We start from the raw sequence: 13,095 nt of genomic DNA on the forward strand, positions 1-13,095 counted from the left end.
AATTTCGCTCCATGCGGGTTTCTTCCACCGTGCTGCGGAGACTAGCTCAGGCAAGCAGCAGCAGCATCCCACAAAGCGAATCAGATTTCCCAACGAATGCTGTGCTTCCCCGGAGGAGGAGACTGGGCAAAGAAGCTTTCACTCTAGGGTGGCGTCTCCCACCTTGAGACTTGGCCTAGGCAAGCAGGAGAAGCAGCCCGCAGAACCGACTCTAATTTCTAAGCAAATGGAGAGGGTGACACTTGTCTTGCCACCTGCCCGCTATTCTTGCCAATGCAGGCTCTCCTGTTTCATGACCTTTCGTTAAGGCTGTTTCCACAGGCGGAACCACGCTTCTCTCTCAGGTAGAGGGGATGCCCGGGCAAAGAGGATTTCGCTCCATGCGGGTTTCTTACACCGTGCATCGGAGACTATGTTCAGGCGAGCGGCATCCGCATCGCACACAACCGACTCGGATTTCCCCAAGAATGCTGTGCTTTCCTAGATGGTATGCCCCGGCGAAGAAGTTTTCGCTCTATGGGGGATTCTCCCACCGTGCTGCCAATACAAGGCTAAAGCAAGCAGCAACAGCAACCCACAGAACCGACTTTTTTTTCCCAGCGACTGCTATGCTTTCGCAGAGGTTTTCAGCTCGGCCTGAACTGTACTTCACTGCTGCTTCCTCAGCAAGGCTTTGGGTGTTCACTCTGTCGCGTCAGGGAAGTAGATCTGCGGGAGAGCTGGTGCCTCTTGGGCCTTTCTTTCCCGGGCTCCATGGTCGCCCCCTGGGTTCACCCTGCCAGGCTGATCTACGCAGACACAGCCACAAACCTGCAGCAGTGTGCGTGGCCTAGGATGACACTCCATGCCAACTGCCATCTCCTGGCCTAGTAAGGCTTGGCCTTTTGCTCTGGCGTTCAGTCGGACTCGGGGACAAGGCCAGTGCCTTCCTCATAGGAAAGGAGAGGTGACAGGATCCCCGCACAGCGCCCGTGCACTGGGATGGGGAGCTGTGTGGGACTGTCCCCACATCTTCCCCGACACACCCCCTGCCACGCCCAACGCTGCCACATTTGGAAGAAGATGGACCCTGACTACCCTTTCTTCCAAGGAGCTGTATCTGCGAGTTCCGGGTATGGCGCCTGGTGGCAAGCCCACTTCTGCCCTAGGGACAGGTGGCCTTGGTAATGCTGTCCCCTTGGGACAAGAGGCACAGAACAGGCCTGCCTTCTGCCCAGACTCCTTCCTCAGAGTGGAGTATGCGCGCCCGCCCTAGCCGTCCCCTCGTGTCTTCCTAAAGCCAGGCTTCCATCTCTACGCACAGGGAGCGGGTGACACTTGTCTTGCCACCGTCCCTCTGTTCTTCCCAGGGCAGGCTCTCCTTCTTTGCGACTGTTTCCGACAACAGGGCCAACGGCTCCTTCTCTTCTCCCGGACAGGCGTTCTGCTCCTTCCCCAGACTTGCTCCTGGGGAGCACGGTGACAGCCATGTCCCTATCCTTAAGGCCCTTTCCAGATGTGCATCCACGCTTCTCTCGCAGGCAGTGGGGATGCTAGGGCAAAGAGAATTTCGCTCCATGCGGGTTTCTTCCAACGTGCTGCAGAGATTAGCTCAGGCAAGCAGCAGCACATCCCACAAAGCGAATCAGATTTCCCAACGAATGCTTTACTTTCCCAGAGGAGGAGCCTGGGCAAAGACGCTTTCGCTGTATGGTGGTTTCTCCCACCTTGAGTCTTGGCCTAGGCAAGCAGGAGCAGCAGCCTGCAGAACCGACTCTGATTTCTAAGCAAACAGAGAAGGTGACACTTGTCTTGCCACCTGCCTGCTATTCTTGCCAATGCAGGCTCTCCTGTTCCCTGACCTTTCGTTAAGGCTGTTTCCACTGGCGCAACCACGCTTCTCTCTCAATTAGAGGGGATGCCCGGGCAAAGAAGATTTCGCTCCATGCGGGTTTATTACACCTTGCTTCGGAGACTATGTTCAGGCAAGCGGCATCAGCATCGCACAGAACCGACTCTGATTTCCCCAAGAATGCTGTGCTTTCCTAGAAGGGTTGCCCAGACAAAGAGGCTTTCCCTATCTGCTGGATTCTTCCACCGTGCTGCCAATACTAGGCTAAAGCAAGCAGCAACAGCAGCCCACAGAACCGACTCTTTTTTCCCAGAGACTGCTATGCTTTCGCAGAGGTTTTCAGCTTGGCCTGAAACACACTTCGCTGCTGTTTCCACAGCAAGGCTTTGGGCGTTCGCGCTTTCGCGTCAGGGAAGTAGATTTGTGGGAGAGCTGGTGCCTCTTGGGCCTTGCTTTCCCGGGCTCCATAGTCGCACCCTGGTTCACCCTGCCAGGCTGAACTACGCAGACAGAGCCACAACCCTGCAGCAGCGTGCGTGGCCTAGGATGACACTCCATGCCAACTGCTATCTCCTGGCCTAGTAAGGCTTGGCTTTTTGCTCTGGCGTTCCGGCGGACTCGGGGACAAGGCCAGGGACTTCCGCATAGGAAAAGAGAGGCGACAGGATCCCTGCACAGCACCCGTGCACTGGGATGGGGAGCTGTTGGAGACTGTCCCCACTTCTTCCCCGACACACCCCCTGCCACCCCAACGCTGCCACATTTTGGAGGAAGATGGCACCTGACTTCCCTTTCTTTCAGGGAGCTGTATCTGCGAGTTCCTGGTATGGCGCCTGGTGGCAAGCCCACGTCTGCCCTACGGACACGTGGCCTTGGAGATGCTGTCCCCTTGGGACAAGAGGCACAGAACAGGCCTGCCTTCTGCCCAGACTCCTTCCTCAGAGTGGAGTATGCTTGCCTGCCCTAGCCGTCCCCTCGTGTCTTCCTAAAGCCAGGCTTCCGCCTTTACGCACAGGGAGCGGGTGACGCTTGTCTTGCCACTGTCCCGCTGTTCTTCCCAGGGCAGGCTCTCCTACTTTGCTACTGTTTCCCGACAACAAGGCCAATGGCTCCTTCTCTTCTCCCGGGGAGGCGTTCTGCTCCTTCCCCATACATGCTCCTGGGGAGCACGGTGACAGTCGTGTCTCTATCCTTAAGGCCCTTTCTAGTTGTGCATGCATGCTTCTCTCGCATGTAGTGGGGATGCAAGGTTCAATAGAATTTCGCTCCATGCGTGTTTCTTCTGCCGTGCTGCGGAGACTAGCTTAGGGAAGCAGCAACAGCATCACACAAAGCGACTCAGATTTCCTAACGAATTCTGTGCTTTCCCAGAGGAGGAGCCTGGGCAAAGAGGCTTTCGCTGTATGGTGGTTTCTCCCACCTTGAGATTTGGCTTAGGAAAGCAGTAGCAGCAGCCCGAAGAACCGACTCTGATTTCTAAGCAAACGGAGAGGGTGATGCTTGTCTTGCCACCCTCCCACTGTTCTTCCCAGGGTAGGCTCTCCTGCTTTGCGACTGTTTCCCTACAACAAGGCCAACGGCTCCTTCTCTTCTCCCGGGGAGGCGTTCTGCTCCTTCCCCAGACTTGCTCCTGGGGAGCACGGTGACAGCCGTGTCCCTATCCTTAAGGCCCTTTCCAGTTGTGCATCCACGCTTCTCTCGCAGGCAGTGGGGATGCTAGGGCCAAGAGAATTTCGCTCCATGCGGGTTTCTTCCACCGTACTGCGGAGACCAGCTCAGGCAAGCAGCAGTAGCATCCCAAAAAAGCGACCTAGATTTCCCAACGAATGCTGTGCTTCCCCAGAGGAGGAGCCTGGGCAAAGAGGCTTTCGCTGTATGGTGGTTTCTCCCAACTTGAGACATGGCCTAGACAAGCAGGAGCAGCAGCCCGCAGAACCGACTCTAATTTCTATGCAAACGGAGAGGGTGACACTTGTCTTGCACCTGCCTGCTATTTTTGCAAATGCAGGCTATCCTGTTTCATGACCTTTCGTTAAGGTGTTTCCACAGGCGCAACCACGCTTCTCTCTCAGGTAGAGGGGATGCTTGGGCAAAGAGGATTTCTCTCCATGCGGGTTTCTTACACCTTGCTTCGGAGACTATGTTCAGGCGAGGGGCATCCGCATCGCACAGAACCGACTCGGATTTCCCCAAGAATGCTGTGCTTTCCTAGAAGGGATGCCCCGGCAAAGAGGCCTTCACTCTATACTGGATACTCCTACCGTGCTGCCAATACTAGGCTAAAGCAAGCAGCAACAGCAGACCACAGAACCGACTCTTTTTTCCCAAACGACTGCTTGCTTTCGCAGAGGTTTTCAGCTTGGCCTGAACCCCACTTCGTGCTGCTTCCTCAGCAAGGCTTTGAGCGTTCGCTCTGTTGCGTCAGGGAAGTAGATCTGCGGGAGAGCTGGTGCCACTTGGGCCTTGTTTCCCGTGCTCCATGGTGGCACCCTGGGTTCCCCCTGCCAAGCTGAACTACGCAGACACAGCCAAAATTCTGCAGCAGCGTGCGTGGCCTAGGATGACACTCCATTCCAATTGCCATCTCCTGGCCTAGTAAGGCTTGGCTTTTTGCTCTGGCGTTCAGGCGGACTCGGGGCCTAGGCCAGTGCCTTCCCCATAGGAAAGGAGACGTGACAGGAACCCTGCACAGCGCCCGTGCACTGGGATGGGGAGCTGTGTGGGACTGTCACCACTTCTTCCCCGACACACTACCTGCCACCCCCAACGTTGCCACATCTTAGAGGATGATGGCACCTGACTGCCCTTTCTTCCAGGGAGCTCTATCTGCGAGTTCCGGGTATGGTGCGTGGTGGCAAGCCCACGTCTGCCCTAGGGACAGGTGGCCTTGGAGCTGCTGTCCCCTTGGGACAAGAGGCACAGAACAGGTCTGCCTTCTGTCCAGACTCCTTCTCAGAGTGGAGTATGCGTGCCCGCCATAGCCGTCCCCTCGTGTCTTTCTAAAGCCAGGCTTCCCTCTCTACCCACAGGGAGCGGGTGTCGCTTTTCTTGCCACCGTCCCGCTGTTCTTCCTAGGGCAGGCTCTTCTGCTTTGCGACTGTGTCCCGACAAAAAGTCCAACGGCTCCTTATCTTCTCCCGGGGAGGCGTTCTGCTCCTTCCCCAGACTTGCTCCTGGGGAGCACGGTGGCAGCCGTGTCCCTATCCTTAAGGCCCTTTCCAGATGTGCATCCAAGCTTCTCTCGCAGGCAGTGGGGATGCTAGGGCCAAGTGAATTTCGCTCCATGCGGGTTTCTTCCAACGTGCTGCGGAGCCTAGCTCAGGCAAGCAGCAGCAGCATCCCAAAAAAGCGACTCAGATTTCCAACGAATGCTGTGCTTCCCTAGAGGAGGGGTCTGGGCAAAAAGGCTTTCGCTGAGGATGGCTTCTCCCACCTTGAGACTTGGCCTAGACAAGCAGGAGCAGTAGCCCGCAGAGCCGACTCTGATTTCTAAGCAAACGGAGAGGGTGACACTTGTCTTGCCACCTGCCCGCTATTCTTGCCAATGCAGGCTCTCCTGTTCATGACCTTTCGTTTAGGCTGTTTCCACAGGCGCAACCACGCTTCTCTCTCAGGTAGAGGGGATGCCCGGGCATAGAGGATTTCGCTCCATGCAGGTTTCTTACACCGTGCATCAGAGACTATGTTCAGGCGAGCGGCATCGCATCGCACAGAAGCGACACGGATTTCCCTAAGAATGCTGTGCTTTCCTAGATGGGATGCCCCGGCGAAGAAGCTTTCGCTCTATGGGGGATTCTCCCACCGTGCTGCCAATACTAGGCTAAAGCAAGCAGCAACAGCAACCCAGAGAACCGACTCTTTTTTCCCAGCGACTGCTATGCTTTCGCAGAGGTTTTCAGATTGGCCTGAACCGCACTTCGCTGCTGCTTCCTCAGCAAGGCTTTGGGTGTTCGCTCAGTCGCGTCAGGGAAGTAGATTTGCGGGGGAGCTGGTGCCTCTTGGGCCTTGCTTTCCCGGGCTCCATGGTTGCCCCCTGGGTTCACCCTGCCAGGCTGATCTACGCAGACACAGCCACAAACCTGCAGCAGTGTGCGTGGCCTAGGATGACACTCCATTCCAATTGCCATCTCCTGGCCTAGTAAAGCTTGGCTTTTTGCTCTGGCATTCAGGCAGACTCGGGGACAAGGTCAGTGCCTTCCTCATAGGAGAGGAGAGGTGACAGGATCCCCACACAGCGCCCTTGGACTGGGATGGGGAGCTGTGTGGGACTGTCCCCACATCTTCCCCGACACACCCCCTGCCACCCCCAACGCTGCCACATTTGGAAGAAGATGGCACCTGACTGCCCTTTCTTCTAGGGAGCTGTATCTGCGAGTTCCGGGTATGGTGCCTGGTGGCAAGCCCACTTCTGCCCTAGGGACAGGTGGCCTTGGAGATGCTGTCCCCTTGGGACAATGAGCACAGAACAGGCCTGCCTTCTGCCCAGACTCCGTCCTCAGAGTGGATTATCGCGCCCTCCCTAACCATCCCCTCGTGTCTTCCTAAAGCCAGACTTCCAACTCTACGCACAGGGAGCGGGTGACGCTTGTCTTGCCACCGTCCCTCTGTTCTTCCCAGGGCAGGCTCTCCTTCTTTGCGACTGTTTCCGACAACAGGTCCAACGGAACCTTCTCTTCTCCCGGGGAGGCGTTCTGCTCCTTCCCCAGACTTGCTCCCGGGGAGCACGGTGACAGCCGTGTCCCTATCCTTAAGGCCCTTTCCAGATGTGCATCCACGCTTCTCTCCCAGGCAGTGGGGATGCTAGGGCCAAGAGAATTTCGCTCCATGCGGGTTTCTTCCACCGTGCTGCGGAGACTAGCTCAGGTAAGCAGCAGCAGCATCCCACCAAGCGACTCACATTTCCCAACGAATGTTGTGCTTTCCCAGAGGAGGAGCCTGGGCAAAGAGGCTTTCGCTGTATGGTGTCTTCTCCCAGTTTGAGATTTGGCCTAAGCAAGTAGGAGCCGCAGCCTGCAGAACCGACTCTGATTTCTAAGCAAACGGAGAGGGTGACACTTGTCTTGCCACCTGCCCGCTATTCTTGTCAAGGCAGGCTCTCCTGTTTCATGACCTTTCGTTAAGGCTGTTTCCACAGGTGCAATTACGCTTCTCTCTCAGGTAGAGGGGATCCCAGGGCATAGAGCATTTCGCTCCATGCGGGTTTCTTACACCGTGCTTCGGAGACTATGTTCAGGCGAGGGGCATCCGCATCGCACAGAACCGACTCGGATTTCCCTAAGAATGCTTTGATTTCCTCGAGGGGATGCCCCAGCAAAGAGGCTTTGGCTCTATGCTGGATTCTCCGACCGTGCTGCCAATACTAGGCTAAAGCAAGCAGCAACAGCAGCCCACAGAACCGACACTTTTTTCCCAGCGATTGCTATACTTTCACAGAGGTTTTCAGATTGGCCTGAACCACACTTCTCTGCTGCTTCCTCAGCAAGGCTTTGGGTGTTCGCTCTGTCGCATCAGGGAAGTAGAACTGCGGGAGAGCTGGTGCCTCTTGGGCCTTGCTTTCCCGGGCTCCAGGGTCGCACCCTGAGTTCACACTTCCAGGCTGAACAACGCAGACACAGCCACAACCGTGCAGCCATGTGCGTGGCCTATGATGACACTCCATGCCAACTGCCATTTCCTGACCTAGTAAGGCTTGAATTTTGCTCTGGTATTCAGGTGGACTCGTGGACTAGGCCAGTGCCTTCCCCATAGGAAAGGAGAGGCGAAAGGATCCCTGCACAGCGCCCGTGCACTGGGATGGAGAGCTGTGGTGACTTTCCCCATTTCTTCTCCGACACACACCCTGCCACCTCCAACGCTGCCACATCTTGGAGGAAGATGGCATCTGACTGCCCTTTCTTCCAGGGAACTGTATCTGCGAGTTCCGGGTATGGCGCCTGGTGGAAAGCCCTCGTCTGCCCTAGGGACAGGTGTCCTTGAAGATGCTGTCCCCTTGGGACAAGAGGCACAGAACAGGCCTGCCTTCTGCCCAGACTCCTTCCTCAGAGTGGAGAATGCGCGCCTGGCCTAGCCGTCCCTCGTGTCTTACTAAAGCCAGACATCCGTCTCTATGCACAGGGAGCAGGTGACGCTTGTCTTGCCACCATCCCGCTGTTCTTCCCAGGGCAGGCTCTCCTGCTATGTGACTGTTTCCCGACAACAAGGCCAACGGCTCCTTCTCTTCTCCCAGGGAGGCGTTCTGCTCCTTCCCAAGACTTGCTCCTTGGGAGTACGGAGACAGCCGTGTCCCTATCCTTAAGGCCCTTTCCAGATGTGCATCCACACTTCTCTCGCAGGCAGTGGGGATGCTAGGGCCAAGAGAATTTCGCTCCTTGTGGGTTTCTTCCACCGTGCTGCGGAGACTAGCTCAGGCAAGCAGCAGCAGCATCCCACAAAGCGACTCACATTTCCCAACGAATGGTGTGCTTTCCCAGAGGAGGTGCCTGGGCAAAGAGGCTTTCGCTGTATGGTGTTTTCTCCCACCTTGAGACTTGGCCTAGGCAAGCAGAGCAGCAGCCCGCAGAACCAACTCTGATCTCTAAGCAAATGGAGAGGGTGACACTTGTCTTGCCACCTGCCCGCTATTCTTGCCAATGCAGGCTCTCCTGTTTCAGGACCTTTCGTTAAGGCTGTTTCCACAGGCTCAACCACGCTTCTCTCTCAGGTAGACGGGATGCCCGGGCAAAGAGGATTTCGCTCCATGCGGGTTTATTACACCGTGCTGCGGAGACTATGTTCAGGCAAGCGGCATTCGCATCGCACAGAACCGACTCTGATTTCCCCAAGAATGCTGTGCATTCCTAGAGGGGATGCCCCGGCAAAGAGGCTTTCGCTCTAGGTGGGATTCTCCCACCGTGCTGCCAATAATAGGCTCAAACAAGCAGCAACAGCAGCCCACAGAACCGACTCTTTTTTCCCAGCGAATGCTATGCATTCGCAGAGGTTTTCATCTTGGCCTAAACCGTACTTCGCTGCTGCTTCCTCAGCAAGGCTTTGGGCGTTCGCTGTTTCATGTCAGGGAAGTAGATCTGCGGGAGAGCTGGTGCCTCTTGGGCCTTGCTTACCGGGGCTCCATGGTCGCACCATTGGTTCACCCTGCCAGGCTGAACTACGCAGACACAGCCACAACCCTGCAGCAGCGTGCGTGGCCTAGGATGACACTCCATGCCAACTGCCATCTCCTGGTGTAGTAAGGCTTGGCTTTTTGCTCTGGCGTTCAGGCGACTCGGGGACTAGGCCAGTGCCTTCCCCATAGGAAAGGAGAGGCGACAGGATCCCTGCACAGCGCCCGAGCACTGGGATGTGGAGCTGTGGGGACTTTCACCTCTTCTTCCCCGACACACCCCCAACGCTGCCACATCTTGGAGGAAGATGGCATCTGACTGCCCTTTCTTCCAGGGAGCTGTATCTACGAGTTACGGGTGTGGCACCTGGTGGCAAGCCCACATCTGCCGTAGGGACAGGTGGCCATGGAGATGCTGTCACCTTGGGACCAGAGGCACAGAACAGGCCTGCCTTCTGCCCAGACACCTTCCTCATAGTGGAGTATGGGCGCCTGCCCTAGCCATCCCTCGTGTCTTCCTAATGCCAGGCTTCCGTCTCTATGCAAAGGGAGAGGGTGATGCTTGTCTTGCCACCGTCCCGCTTGTCTTGCCACCCCCAGAGCAGGCTCTCTTGCTTTGTGACTGTTTCCCGACAACAAGGCCAACGGCTCCTTCTCTTCTCCCGGGGAGGCGTTCTGCTCCTTCCCCAGACTTGATCCTGGGGAGCTCGGTGACAGCCGTGTCCCTATCCTTAAGGCCCTTTCCAGATGTGCATCCAAGCTTCTCTCGCAGGGAGTGGGGATGCTAGGACCAAGAGAATTTCGCTCCATGCGGGTTTCTTCCACCGTGCTGCGGAGACTAGCTCAGGCAAGCAGCAGCAGCATCCAACAAAGCGACTCAGATTTCCCAACGAATGCTGTGCTTTCCCAGAGGAGGAGCCTGGGAAAAGAGTCTTTCGTTGTATGGTGGTTTCTCCCACCTTGAGACTTGGCCTAGGCAAGCAGGAGCAGCAGCCCGCAGAACCGATTCTAATTTCTAAGAAAATGGAGAGGGGGACACATGTCTTGCCACCTGCCCGCTATTCTTGCCAATGCAGTATGACCTGATTCATGACCTTTCGTTAAGGTTGTTTCCGAAGGCGCAGCCAGGCTTCTCTCTCAAGTACAGGGGATGCCTGGGCAAAGAGGATTACTCTCCATGCGGGTTTATTACACCGTGCTGCGGAGACTATGTTCAGGCCAGCGGCATCAGCATCGCACAGAACCGACTCTGATTTCCCCAAGAATGCTGTGCTTTCCTGGAGGGGATGCCCAGGCAAAGAGGCTTTCGCTCTATGCGGGATTCTTCCACCGTGCTGCCAATACTAGGCTAAAGCAAGCAGCAACAGCAGACCACAGAACCGACTCTTTTTTCCCAGCGTCTGCTATGCTTTTACAGAGGTTTCAGCTTGGCCTGAACCGCACTTCGCTACTGCATCCTCAGCAAGACTTTGGGCGTTCGCTGTTTTGCGTCAGGGAAGTAGATCTGCGGGAGAGCTGGTACCTCTTGGGCCTTGCTTTCCCGGGCTCCATGGTCGCACCCTGGGTTCACCCTGCCAGGCTGAACTACGCAGACACAGCCACAAACCTGCAGCACCGTGTGTGGCCTAGGATGACACTCCATACTAACTGCCATCTCCTGGCATAGTAAGGCTTGGCTTTTTGCTCTGGCGTTCAGGCGGACTCGGGGACTAGGCCAGTGCCTTCCCCATAGGAAAGGAGAGGTGACAGGTGCCCTGCTCAGCGCCCGTGCACTGGGATGGGGAGCTGTGGGGGAATTACCCTACTTCTTCCCTGACACACCCGCTACCACCCCCAACGCAGCCACATCGTTGCGGAAGATGGCACCTGACTGACCTTTCTTCCAGGGAGCTGTATCTCCGAGTTCCGGGTATTGCGCCTGGTGGCATGCCCACGTCTGCCCTAGGGACAGGTGGCCTTGGCGATTTTGTCTGCTTGGGAAAAGAGGCACAGAACAGGCCTGCCTTCTGCCCAGACTCCTTCCTCAGAGTGGAGTTTGCGCGCCTTCTTAGCCGTCCCCTCGTGTTTTCCTAAAGCCAGGCTTCCGTCTCTCCACACAGGGATCGGGTGACTCTTGTCTTGCCACCGTCCCTCTGTTCTTCCCAGGGCAGGCTCTCCTGCTTTGCGACTGTGTCCCGACAACAAGGCCAACGGCTCCTTCTCTTCTCCCGGGGAGGCTTTCTGCTCCTTCCCCAGACTTGCTCCTGGGGAGCACGGTTACAGCCTTTTCCCTAGCCTAAAGGCCCTTTCCAGCCCCTTCCAGCGACTTCTATGCTTTTATAGATGTTTTCAGCTGGGCCTGACAGCACTTCGCTGCTGCTTCTCCAGCAAGGCTTTGGGCGTTCGCTGTTTTGCATCAGGGAAGTAGATCTGCGGGAGAGCTGGTGCCTCTTGGGCCTTGCTTTATCGGGCTCCATCGTCACACCCTGGGTTCACCCTGCCAGGCTGAACTACGCAGACACAGCCACAAACCTGCACAGCAGTGTGGCCTAGGATGACACTCCATGCCAACTGCCATCTCCTGGCCTAGTAAGGCTTGGCTTTTTGCTCTGGCGTTCAGGTGGACTCTGGGACAAGGCCAGCGCCTTCCCCATAGGAAAGGAGAGGCGAAAGGATCCCTGCACAGAGCCCGTGCACTGGGATGTGGAGCTGTGGGGTACTGGCCCCACTTCTTCCCCGACACACACCCTGCCACCCACAACGCTGCCACATCTTGGAGGAAGATGGCATTGGATTGCCCTTTCTTCCAGGGAGCTGTATCTGCGAGTTCCGGGTATGGCGCCTGGTGCCAAGCCCACTTCAGCCCTAGGGACAGGTGTTCTTAGAGATGCTGTCCGCTTGGGACAAGAGGCACAGAACAGGCCTGACTTGTGCCCAGACTCCTTCCTTAGAGTGGAGTATGCACGCCTGCCCTTGCCGTCCCCTCATGTCTTCCTAAACCCAGGCTTCCATCTCTACGCACAGGGTGTCGGTGACGCTTGTCTTGCCACCGTCCCACTGTTCTTCCCAGGGAAGGTTCTCCTGCTTTGCGACTGTTTCCCGACAACAAGGCCAAAGGCTCCTTCTCTTCACCCGGGGAGGCGTTCTGCTCCTTCCCCAGACTTGCTCCTGGGGAGCACGGTGACAGCCGTGTCCTATCCTTAAGGCCCTTTCCAGATGTGCATCCACGCTTCTCTGGCAGGCAGTGGGGATGCTAGGGCCAAGAGAATTTCGCTGCATGCGGGTTTCTTCCACCATGCTGCGGAGACTAGCTCAGGTAAGCAGCAGCAGCATCCCAGAAAGCGACTCAGATTTCCCAACGAATGCTGTGCTTTCCCAGAGGAGGAGCCTGCTTAAAGAGGCTTTCGCTGTACTCCCACCTTGAGACTTGGCCTAGGTAAGCAGGAGTAGCAGCCCACAGAACCGACTCTGATTTCTAAGCCAACGGAGAGGGGGACACTTGTCTTGCCACCTGCCCGCTATTCTTGACAATGCAGGCTCTCCTGTTTCATGACCTTTCGTTAAGGCTCTTTCCACAGGCGCAACCAGGTTTCTCTCTCAAGTACAGGGGATGCCTGGGCAAAGACGATTTCGCCCAAAGCGGGTTTATTACACCTTGCTGCGGAGACTATGTTCAGGCAAGCACCATCCGCATTGCCAGAACCGACTCTGATTTTCCCAAGAATGCTGTGCTTTCCTAGAGGGGATGCCCCAGCAAAGAGGCTTTCCTCTATGCGGGATTCTCCCACCGTGCTGCCAATACTAGGCTAAAGCAAGCAGCAACAGCAGCCCACAGAACCGACTCTTTTTTCCCAGCGACTTCTATGCTTTCGCAGAGGTTTTCAGCTTGTCCTGAACCGCACTTCGCTGCTGCTTCCTCAGCAAGGCTTTGGGCGTTCACTCAGTCGCGTCAGGGAAGTAGATCTGCGGGAGAGTGGTGCCTCTTGTGCCTTGCTTTCCCGGGCTCCATGATCACACCCTGGGTTCCCCATGCCAGGCTGAACTACGCAGACAAGCCACAACCCTGCTGCAGCGTGCGTGGCCTAGGATGACACTCCATGCCAACTGCCATCTCTGGCCTAGTAAGGCTTGGCTTTTTGCTCTGGCGATCAGGCGGACTCGGGGCCTAGGCCAGTGCCTTCCCCAT

Source organism: Neovison vison, chromosome 1 (genome assembly GCF_020171115.1).
Source record: "Neovison vison isolate M4711 chromosome 1, ASM_NN_V1, whole genome shotgun sequence".
NCBI classification, from domain to species: domain Eukaryota; kingdom Metazoa; phylum Chordata; class Mammalia; order Carnivora; family Mustelidae; genus Neogale; species Neogale vison.